The sequence below is a fragment of the Elephantulus edwardii genome, unplaced genomic scaffold, assembly GCF_000299155.1.
Source record: "Elephantulus edwardii isolate Elephantulus edwardi_28Jun2011 unplaced genomic scaffold, EleEdw1.0 scaffold00154, whole genome shotgun sequence".
Taxonomy (NCBI): Eukaryota; Metazoa; Chordata; class Mammalia; order Macroscelidea; family Macroscelididae; genus Elephantulus; species Elephantulus edwardii.
In genome coordinates, this window is record NW_006399904.1 from 7,263,147 (window position 1) to 7,272,614 (window position 9,468).

General features: G+C 39.6%; 1 pseudogene; it reads right to left on the bottom strand.

Moving 5' to 3' along the window:
• Positions 1-8,560: 8,560 nt before the first annotated feature.
• On the bottom strand, positions 8,561-9,087 carry LOC102845348 (annotated as a pseudogene).
• Between the last annotated feature and the right edge of the window lie 381 nt (positions 9,088-9,468).

Genomic DNA, 9,468 nt, shown 5'->3' on the forward strand with positions numbered 1-9,468 from the left:
ATTAATCCTGGAAAGGGTTAAACCGGGTGGCTCCTTGGAGGCAAGGATTCTGAGGCTCTGTCTAACATACTTTGGACATGTTGTGAGGAGAAACAGGTCCTTGAAGAGGGATGTCATGCTTGGGAGGGTGGAGGGACAGCGCAGGAGAGGAAGGCCCTCTATGAGGGTGGATTGATTCAATGATTGGGATAATTGGAATGGGAGTGTCAGAGACAGTGCGATTAGCACAGGACAGAGGGGAGTTTAGGGCTGTTGTACATAGGGTCGCTATGAGTCGCAGGCGACTCGACGGCACGTAACAACAACAACAACGTATGAAGTCTATACCTAGACCAAGAAGCTGTTTTTTAAACAGAGCAAGTGGACATGGTATGGCTTAAAATGGGGAAAGAGTTATAGCCACTCCATCTATTCAATCTGCATGTTGAGTAACTTACTTGAGAAGCTAGACTCTGAGGAAGAGTGTCATTAGGAGTTGAGGAAGGGCTTATCAACAACCTGCATTATGTAAATGACACAACCTTGCTTGCTGAAAGTGAGGAGAACTAAGAAAGGAAAAAAAGAAAATTAGGAGGACTTAGAGCACTTGCTGCAGAAGATCAAGAACTGGGCCTTCATTGTAGATTAATTACATCTCAAATAAATAAAACAAAAATCTTCACTACTGGGCCAAGGAGTAACATCATGATAAAAGGAGAAAAGCCTGAAACCGTCTATGGCTTCATCCTTTTTGGATCCACAGTCAACAATGTTGGTACCAGTAGTCAGGAGATGTATAGAATTGGGGAAAGTCTGTTGCCAGATACCTCTCCAAAGTTCTGAAAAGCAATAATGTCACTTTAAAGACTAAGGTGCACCTGAATCAAGCCACAATGTTTCCACCTGCCTGCTATGCACCTGAGGACTGCACAATAAAGATGATAGGAGAAGAATTGATGCACTTGAATTGTGGTTTTGGAGAAGAATGCTGAATATCCCATGGACTGCTGAAAGGGCTAACATATGTGCTTTGGAGAAAGTGCAACCAGAGTGTTTCTTGGAGGCAAAGACAATGAAGGTTTGTCTCACCTATTTTAGTTAGGAGAGGCTATTACTGGGATGGGGACATTATGCTTAGAAAGGTGGAAGGTGAGTGAAGGCGAAGACCCTCAAAGAAATTGATTGGTACAGTGTCTGTGGCAATGGATTCAAATGTGTCAAGGGTGATAAAGATGGGACAGGAGAGGGCAGAGTTCAGATGTTTCCCAGAGGGTCGCTGTGTGCTGTACCTGAGTCAATGACACTTAACAATAGGAAGAATGTTATGAATTTATTGTGTCCTCCAGATACATATTATAAATGCTAATCTATACGACTGTTAATTATAACCCAATCAAAGAATGGATTAATTTTCTTAATGCTAAAGAGGCAAGATTAATATTTTGTCTATTTGAGCTATAAAAGAGATAAAATAAGGAATTGAGCAAGCAGAGATGGAGAAGATAGAGGTCATGGCACATGAAGATCACTAAAGAGCCAAGGACCAGACCTTGAGAAGGCAAGAACCTTCCTCCAACTGCCAATAGAAAGAGAAAGACTTCAACTTAAGCTAGAGCCCCGATCCAGATTTCTAGCCTTCTAAACAGTGAGAAAATAAATTTGTTCTTAAAGCCACCTATTTGTGGTATTTCTGTTACAGCAGCACCACATAACTAAGACAGAAATAGATATTGGAATAACAAATTTAGTGATGCTAAGAACTGGAGGTGTGGGTGCACATACATCCACACACAGGAAAACAACCAGAAAGATACTCAAGTATATCCTCTGGTTAAGATAGTGGGGGAGACTTTCACACTCATTCAATATTCCAAAGTGAGTATTGTTTGGACCTTTTTGAGCAAACATGTTTTCTTGTTTTATTTGGATAAATTAAAAGAACACATGGGAGCTTTTTAATGATTACTGAGTGGCAAGATACTGGCAACAACTGTAAGAAGTGGTCAGTGAATAGAAGGTATTCTAACTAAAGAGCTTTCCATCCTTTTACACTGAGATAAACAAGTTTCCCTTTGCTTAGGAGGGTATTACATTCAGACCAGCACCTTTCTGCTTCCACTCAGGATGGTCAATTTACAATACAACTGATTAGGTTACAGCTTTCTTTAATTACATTCCAAGTCTGGATTTGGGTGCTAACCAAGGCCTTCAGCAAAACACTCAGCTTTCCCAGAATTCAGGCTGTCTTCTTTTTTTAGTTTGTACCATGAAAACAGAAAGTTTATTCAACTATTTTGTCTGATTTCCCTGATGACATTTCAGTGTCTCTTGAGAATCAATACGTCAAGATTTTTGGCTTAAATATCATCCCAATACAATCTCCACCTCAAGATTATAAAAATATTATCTGATACATTTTTCTAATATATTTGTATTTTGTTTTAAAATTTTATTTAAATCCCTTCTAGCATTTATTTTGGTGTAAGCTTTGATGTTTTATATCATTTCCCGCCCCTCAAAAACATAAACGTCTGGGTTAATACCTGTAATTACTAATACCAGTGTTAGCACTGTATACAGCATACTTGATATTATCTAGAAAGAGCCTTTAAACACTGTCCTAATTTTATATCACTTCTATAACAAGTTATCAAAATTTATTATCCTACAGTTCTGGAGGTTAGAAGTCTGAAAAAGAATTCACTCAGAGTTGGAAAAACTCTGCTCCTTCTGGAGGCTCTGGGAGAGTTGTGTTTCCTTGTTTGCAGTTCTTAGAGGCTGCCCTGGTGACACAGGGTGTTTTGTGCTGGACTACCAATCAAAAGGCTTGAATCCACTAGCTGCTCCATGACTTGATGGCAATTAGTTTGACTTGCTTTTGGTGAGAGGCTGTCCACATTTCTTGACCCTCTTTCTCCAAAACTTGTATGGATGAGTGGAGTCCTCCTCACATCACTGTGACCTGTCTTTATGAGTCAATCTTTCATTTCAAGACTCTTGTGACTGATTGCATGGGGACTACTCAGATAATCTGTCTTAAATTCAACTGATCATCAACCTTCGTCCCATCTGTAATCTAAATTCCACTTTGACACATACATATATGGGAATTTGGGCTTGGACATCATAAGGGATCTAAACTCATACTCCACTAAGTATTGGTCCTTGTAAAAAAGATGACTTATTTTTCTATGTACATTTTAGAACTTACTTGTCAAGGTTCTACTATACACTCCCTCTTTCCCTATCCTTGCCCCCTAAGATTTTTGCTCAAAATGCCCTAAAGTCATAGTTTGAAGTTGAATGTTTTATACATCACAAAAATCAATGTTGTCATTATGATGTGTCATTTAGTAAAATCCAACTCTCAGAAACTCCCAGAACAACCGATCTGAACCTTGTCTTGTCCCCCACCATCTTCCTCATCTCTGTCACTCAAGACCATTGTGATAGTCACTGTGTCAACCCTTCTAGCTGAGGGTCTTCCTTTCTCTGACGCCGTACCTTTTCCAGTGTGATGCCTTTTTCCAAAGATTTCCTCCTCCTGATAACATGTCCCAAGTGTGTGAGAGGAAGTGTCACCATCTATGCCTCTAAGAAGTCCCTAGTTACACATCCTCCAAGACAGATTTGTTGGTTATTTCAGCATCCTTCACAAAATCCATAAGAATCAAATTGCTATTTAACATGCTAAAGTCCATTACTTTTTTCTCTTATATATATTTTTTCTCTATATATATAAATATATAATGTGATAGAATGTTTTCACAATCAAGTGAAAGGTATATTCTATTATACATATATGATAATGGTTTCATAATAAAAATCTTTTTTTCTGCATAGTTTTATTTATGATTTGTCAGTGTTTAAAGATGCCTATTTCCTTTTTACTTATTTTCCTCGTTGTAAATAAATACTTATACTCAAGCCTAATTTTGCATTTGTGAATCTGTACTCTTTTCTTTTTTTTTAAATTTATTATTAATTTCAATGACAATTTACAGAGACTGGAGTTCCATTCATTTATTGTTGCACTTTTCTTCCCTCCCAACCCTCCCCTCCCAGTACACTGCCCTCTTGGAAAAGTAAAAGAAAAATTCTTTCATTATTTAACAATCCCTCTCCCCAGGTCCACTCCACTAGGCAGCCTTCGTTCTGGACTCCTGTCATGACAAAAACACCTAATAACATATCCCTTTTAAACAGTTTTCTCAGTCTTCTCTTTAAATGTAGTATATGTAATTTATCCCATCTTTCTCAGCCTCCCCCTAACCCCTATGTCAGTACTGCTTTACAACAGTGGCACCATGCAGTATTTGTCCTTTTGTGACTGAGATACTTCACTCAGCATCATGTCCTCCAGGATCACCCATTTTGAATAATATTGCACTCTTAACAAACCTCATTGTCACTGTGTTGATTCCAACTCACAGAAACCTTAAAGGAAAGACTAGAACTGTTCTGTAGTACTTGTGAGTCTATAAATTATTACAGGAGAAGGTTGTATCTTCTTTCACCTGAGGAGGCTCTGTTAAGTTAAAATTACAGCCTGTTTTGTTAGCAGCCCAGTGCTTAATCCAATGTGCCATGAAAGCCTCCATTTTCTTAACAAGGGTTTCTTAAGTTAAACAAGTTCCAAGGCACACAAAACTCATTACACTCAGTTTGTTGGAACCAAATTCCACCAGGTTACTCAGGCCCAAAACTTGAAAGTCAGTTTTATTGTTACCTCTCCCTCATTTCCCAGTGCTAGTCAATTAACTTCCTCCACTACATACATGGTTTAAAATCAGGGAAGGTGTGCATCAAGGTTGTATCCCTTCTCAAGCCTATTCAATCTCTAAGGTGAGAAAATTATTTAAAAAGCTGGACTCTATGAAGAAGATTACGTGGCATCAGGGTTGGATAGACTCAACAACTTGCCTTATGCAGATGAAACAGCCATGCTTGCTAAAAGTGAAGAGAATTTGAAGTGTGTGCTGCAGAAGTTTAAAGACCACAGCCTTCAATATGGATTGTATCTCAAAATCAAGAAGACAAAAATACTCACCACTGGATTGACAAAAACTTGATAGACAGTGAAAAGTTTGAAATTGTCAATGAATTTGTCATACTGGAATGTACAGTCAACGTCCTTGGTAGCAGCAGACAGGAGACATACTGATTGGGCAAGTCTGCTGTCAGGGACCTCTTGAAATTACTGAGCAGCAATGATGTCAGTTTTAAGACTAAGGTGTACTTGGTTCAGGCCATGGTCTTTTCCATCACTTGTTATGCATCTGAGAATTGGACAATGACTAAAGATGACAGAAGAATTGATACCATTGAGCTGTGTAGTTGGAGAAGAGTACCTAACTATCCCATGGACTGCCAAAAGAAGAAACATGTCTTAGAGAAAGTATAAGAGGCAAAGCTTTGCCTCACATACTTTTGGCATGTTGCTATTAGAGGCTATTTATTGGAGAGGGACATCAAGCTTGGAATGGTAGAGGGTCAACAAAAGAAAAGGTCCTCAATGAGATCGGTTGACACAGTGACTGCAGCAATGGGCTCAAGTGTATCAGAGATGATGATGTCACAGGATAGGTAGGACAGGGCTCAGATCTGTTGTTCATAGGGTTACTATGAGTCACACTCAACTTGATGGCACCTAGAAACAGCCAACTAACTACTTCAGTTCACATCTTTCAGATGTCTTCTACAAAAGATTATTATATTGCTTCTAGTTTTATTTCTAATTGCAAACTTCTCCTTACCAAGGCTATAAAGACTTAATCTCAGGGCCCTTGTCTCTATCTTCTCTCTCACATTCAGCATTACATGGGACATAAAGCAGTTACTCAACATATACTTGCTGAACAATATTACAATATTGTAATTACAAGTTCAACAATATTGAACTTACAAGTTCAACAATATTGAAACTTAACGTTCCATCATTTGACCTCATTTCTCTTTCAGGAGATAATAATTTTTATTAGCATCTTTCCAAACATCTGTATACCAAAATAGATGACTTTGTTTAGGCAAAATCAATACATGATTTTGTTGAGCAGCTAGTACATTCAAACCACATGCCTACAGGCTGGCAGCACAGCATCTCCTGGTGCAGGACAGAGCAAGGCTCAGATCTGTAGGTCATGGGTAGTGATAGGTCATGGTGGATTCCACGGAACTTAACAATTTTCATGGCAGTGATTGTGGATTCAAGCAAAGTGAAATTGTGTTTTCTGTCTTATCTTCCTTTACCATGATGCTGCTTGTTGGTCCAATTGTGAGGATTTTTGTTTCCTTTATGTTGAAGAGTAATCCTGTCTAAAGGTTGTGATTGTTGTTGTGTGGCTTTGAGTTAGAACTAACTCATGGGTGACTCTCCGGTGGGTTTTCAGAGGCAGCAAATTACATGTGAGGAGTTTGTTCATCCTTCTCCCACGAAGTAGATGGTGGTTTCAAACTGTGTGCCTTTGGATTTGCAGCACAGCTTTTTCTTACCATCAGAGCTCCCTAAAGACAAACCCATTGAATATTGTGGATCATAACAAATTATGGATAACACTACAAACAATGTGAATTCCAGAACACTTTTATTGTGCCCATCCAGAACCTTTACTGGTGAATACCAATTGTATATCATAGGCTATTTATCAATTAATCTTTAACTGCTTCAAGACCTGTTTACTTTTAACAAGGAAGGTTACATTATCAGCATAATGCAGTTTGCTAATGTTTCCTTCAACCTCAATGTCATGTTCTTCTAAATATAGTGTAACTGGTTGGATTATTTGTTCTGCATGGACTTTTAAGAGAACAAAAGGGTCTTTCCTGGAAAGGGAAAAAGAGGCTTCTCTTCGAAAGCAAAGATTTTGATGCTTCATCTGACATACTTTGGACATGTTGCAAGGAAGGACCAATCCTTGAGAGGGACATCATGTTTGGATGGGTAGAGAGCACAAGAGAGGAAGACCCTGGATTAGATGAACTGACAGAGTGACTTGGGTAATGCATGAAGGTGTGTAAAATTGGCTGAGGTTAGAGGAGGGTTCAGAGCTGTTGTATACAAGGTCACTATGAGCCAGAGTTGACTTAGGGCATATGAATAGCACGATAACAACATAGAGATTAAATAGGTATGGTGAAACAATATAATATTACTGCTGACTTTTCTTGAGTTTTACATAATTCAGTCTCCTCTTGTTCTAAAGGGCTGCCTCGTGGTCTATGTAAAGTTTCTACATGAGCACAATGAAAGTGGAAATTCACAATCTTTGAACTCCCATAATACTTCATCCACAATGTTGAATGCCTTTGCATAGTCAATAAAACAGGCAAACATCTTTCTGTATTCATTGTTTCAACTAAGGCAAATCTGATATCAGTATGACAAATTATCACTGAATACTGTCTTCTGAATTCAGCTTGCATTTTTGGCAGTCCCCTGTCTATGCCCTGCTGTAACTATTTTTTAATTATTTTAAGAACTGTCTCACCTGAGCATGATATTAATGGTATCATTCCATAATTTCAAAGCTCTCTTTAGAATCAGCACAAATACAGATGTATTCCAGTAGCTTAGCCATGTAGCTCTCTTTCAGATTTCTTGGCACATACCAATACTTTCACTGTTGTACCCACATATTGAAACATTTTAATTATTACTCTTTCAATTACTAGAGTCTTAGATTTCCAACAATAATTACAGTGTAGCTTGGACTTCTTCCTTCAGTACTACAACGTCCTGATCATTTGCTACCTCCTTCAATAACTGAATTTTGACCAAGTTATTTTGGTATAGTGACTCTGTGTACTCTGCACATCTTTCTTTGAAACTTACTGTATTATTTAAAATTTTGTCCATAGAATCTTTCAGTATCCTTCAGTCATTGTGTTGCATGGAGATGAGACCCATGGGAGAGGAAGAATCACCCACGTATCTGGCTTGTAAAGAGGAAGGGCTTTATTCACTGGAGGAGCCATTGTTGACTATTGTTCAAAGTGGCCACACTCCCTGGACTGCTTTGTCCTGGGCTTTTCATAGGAAAGTAGACAAAGTCATTCTACTCTCTCATTGATAGTTTCAAAGCACTGTAGGAATTTACAGAAGTGGAAGCAAGCATTAGTTTCACAGTTTCAGAAAGGTAGGGGGAGGTGATTGACATACTCCTTCAAGGTCACAACTGTTCTGGCCCAGTAGATAAAAAGCATGATTACAGCTTCCTTTACAGAGCTGATCCATTCCTGGCGCTCCTCTTTCAATTTCCTCATTAGAAGCCCTAATCAAGTTCATTCCTTTTAGTTTTAGAATTCAAGGTTTTTGTATATGTCATTATATTAATAATGTTAATTATTAATAATTAATAATTTTGGTTTTGCAAGGCACTGCTTAAAATCTCTTCTTCGACCTGCTTACATCATCATTTCTCTTTTTTTTGTTGCTGTTGCAAAAAGCTTTATTGTTTCATTTGGTCCAAGGCTTGGGAGGGAACTTCTGGGTGGATAGGATTGCACAACAGGGTGGGAAAGTGAAACTTGCTGCTGATGGCAGGGGCATGCAGAGGTCCACCCTGCAGGTCCCCGCCCGCCCCTAGTTGTGCTTGAGGGTGAGATACTCAAAGAGATACTCACCCAGCCTGGGGACCGCCCAGTCTTCTAATGTTGGTCATATGGTTCACCCATCTTCTTCAGCAGTTTCACTTCTCATCCAGGAAGTGGTTCTCCAGAAAGTCACGGAGATGGGGGTCAGTGTGGGCAGAACCCATGGTGTGCAGATCCAGAAGGCATGGTTCAGGCTCTTTTCCAAGGCCAGCACTGCTTGTATAGTGTCCAGGATTTTACCCCACACATCCTGGGATGGCTCTTGGATATCTTGGAAGAGGACATGTCAGTTGCCACACTGGTTTGCAGCTTCAAGAGCCACTCAGCACCTTCATGCTTCTCCTTCACCAACTCACGGAAGAAGTGCCCCATGCCTTCCAAGGCCACATCATCGTAGTCAAAATAAAAACTCAGAGAGAGGTAGGTGTAAGAGGCCCACCACAGGTGCAGGTTGACCAGACAGTTGACACCGGCCTCCGCTTTGCCAGAATAATTTTGATGGATCTGAGAGCTCATAGTCAAGGTTTTGGGGCTAACAACAACAACAACAAAAATGGTGTTTCCTGGTCCCGAAAATAGGAGATGGTTAAGATGGTCCCGAGGTTACGCCTGGAGAGGAAGTTGGAGGGTAGTCGGAGGCTGAAAGCAGGGAGTCGCCGGGTGTGTTCTGTCCAAACACTGTTGAAGCAAGAGACAGATCCATAGGACAGCTGGGGAATTCCCTCATAATTTCTATTATTTGCTTTGTTGTTGTTGCTGTTATGTGCCATCGAGTCACCAGTCATTCATAGTGACCCTATGTACAGCAGCTCTGAAGCCTGCCCTCTCCTGAGCCAGTCTAACTGACCTCAACAGACCTAAGCCCATTGCCCTAGTTACTGTATCAATCCATCTCAT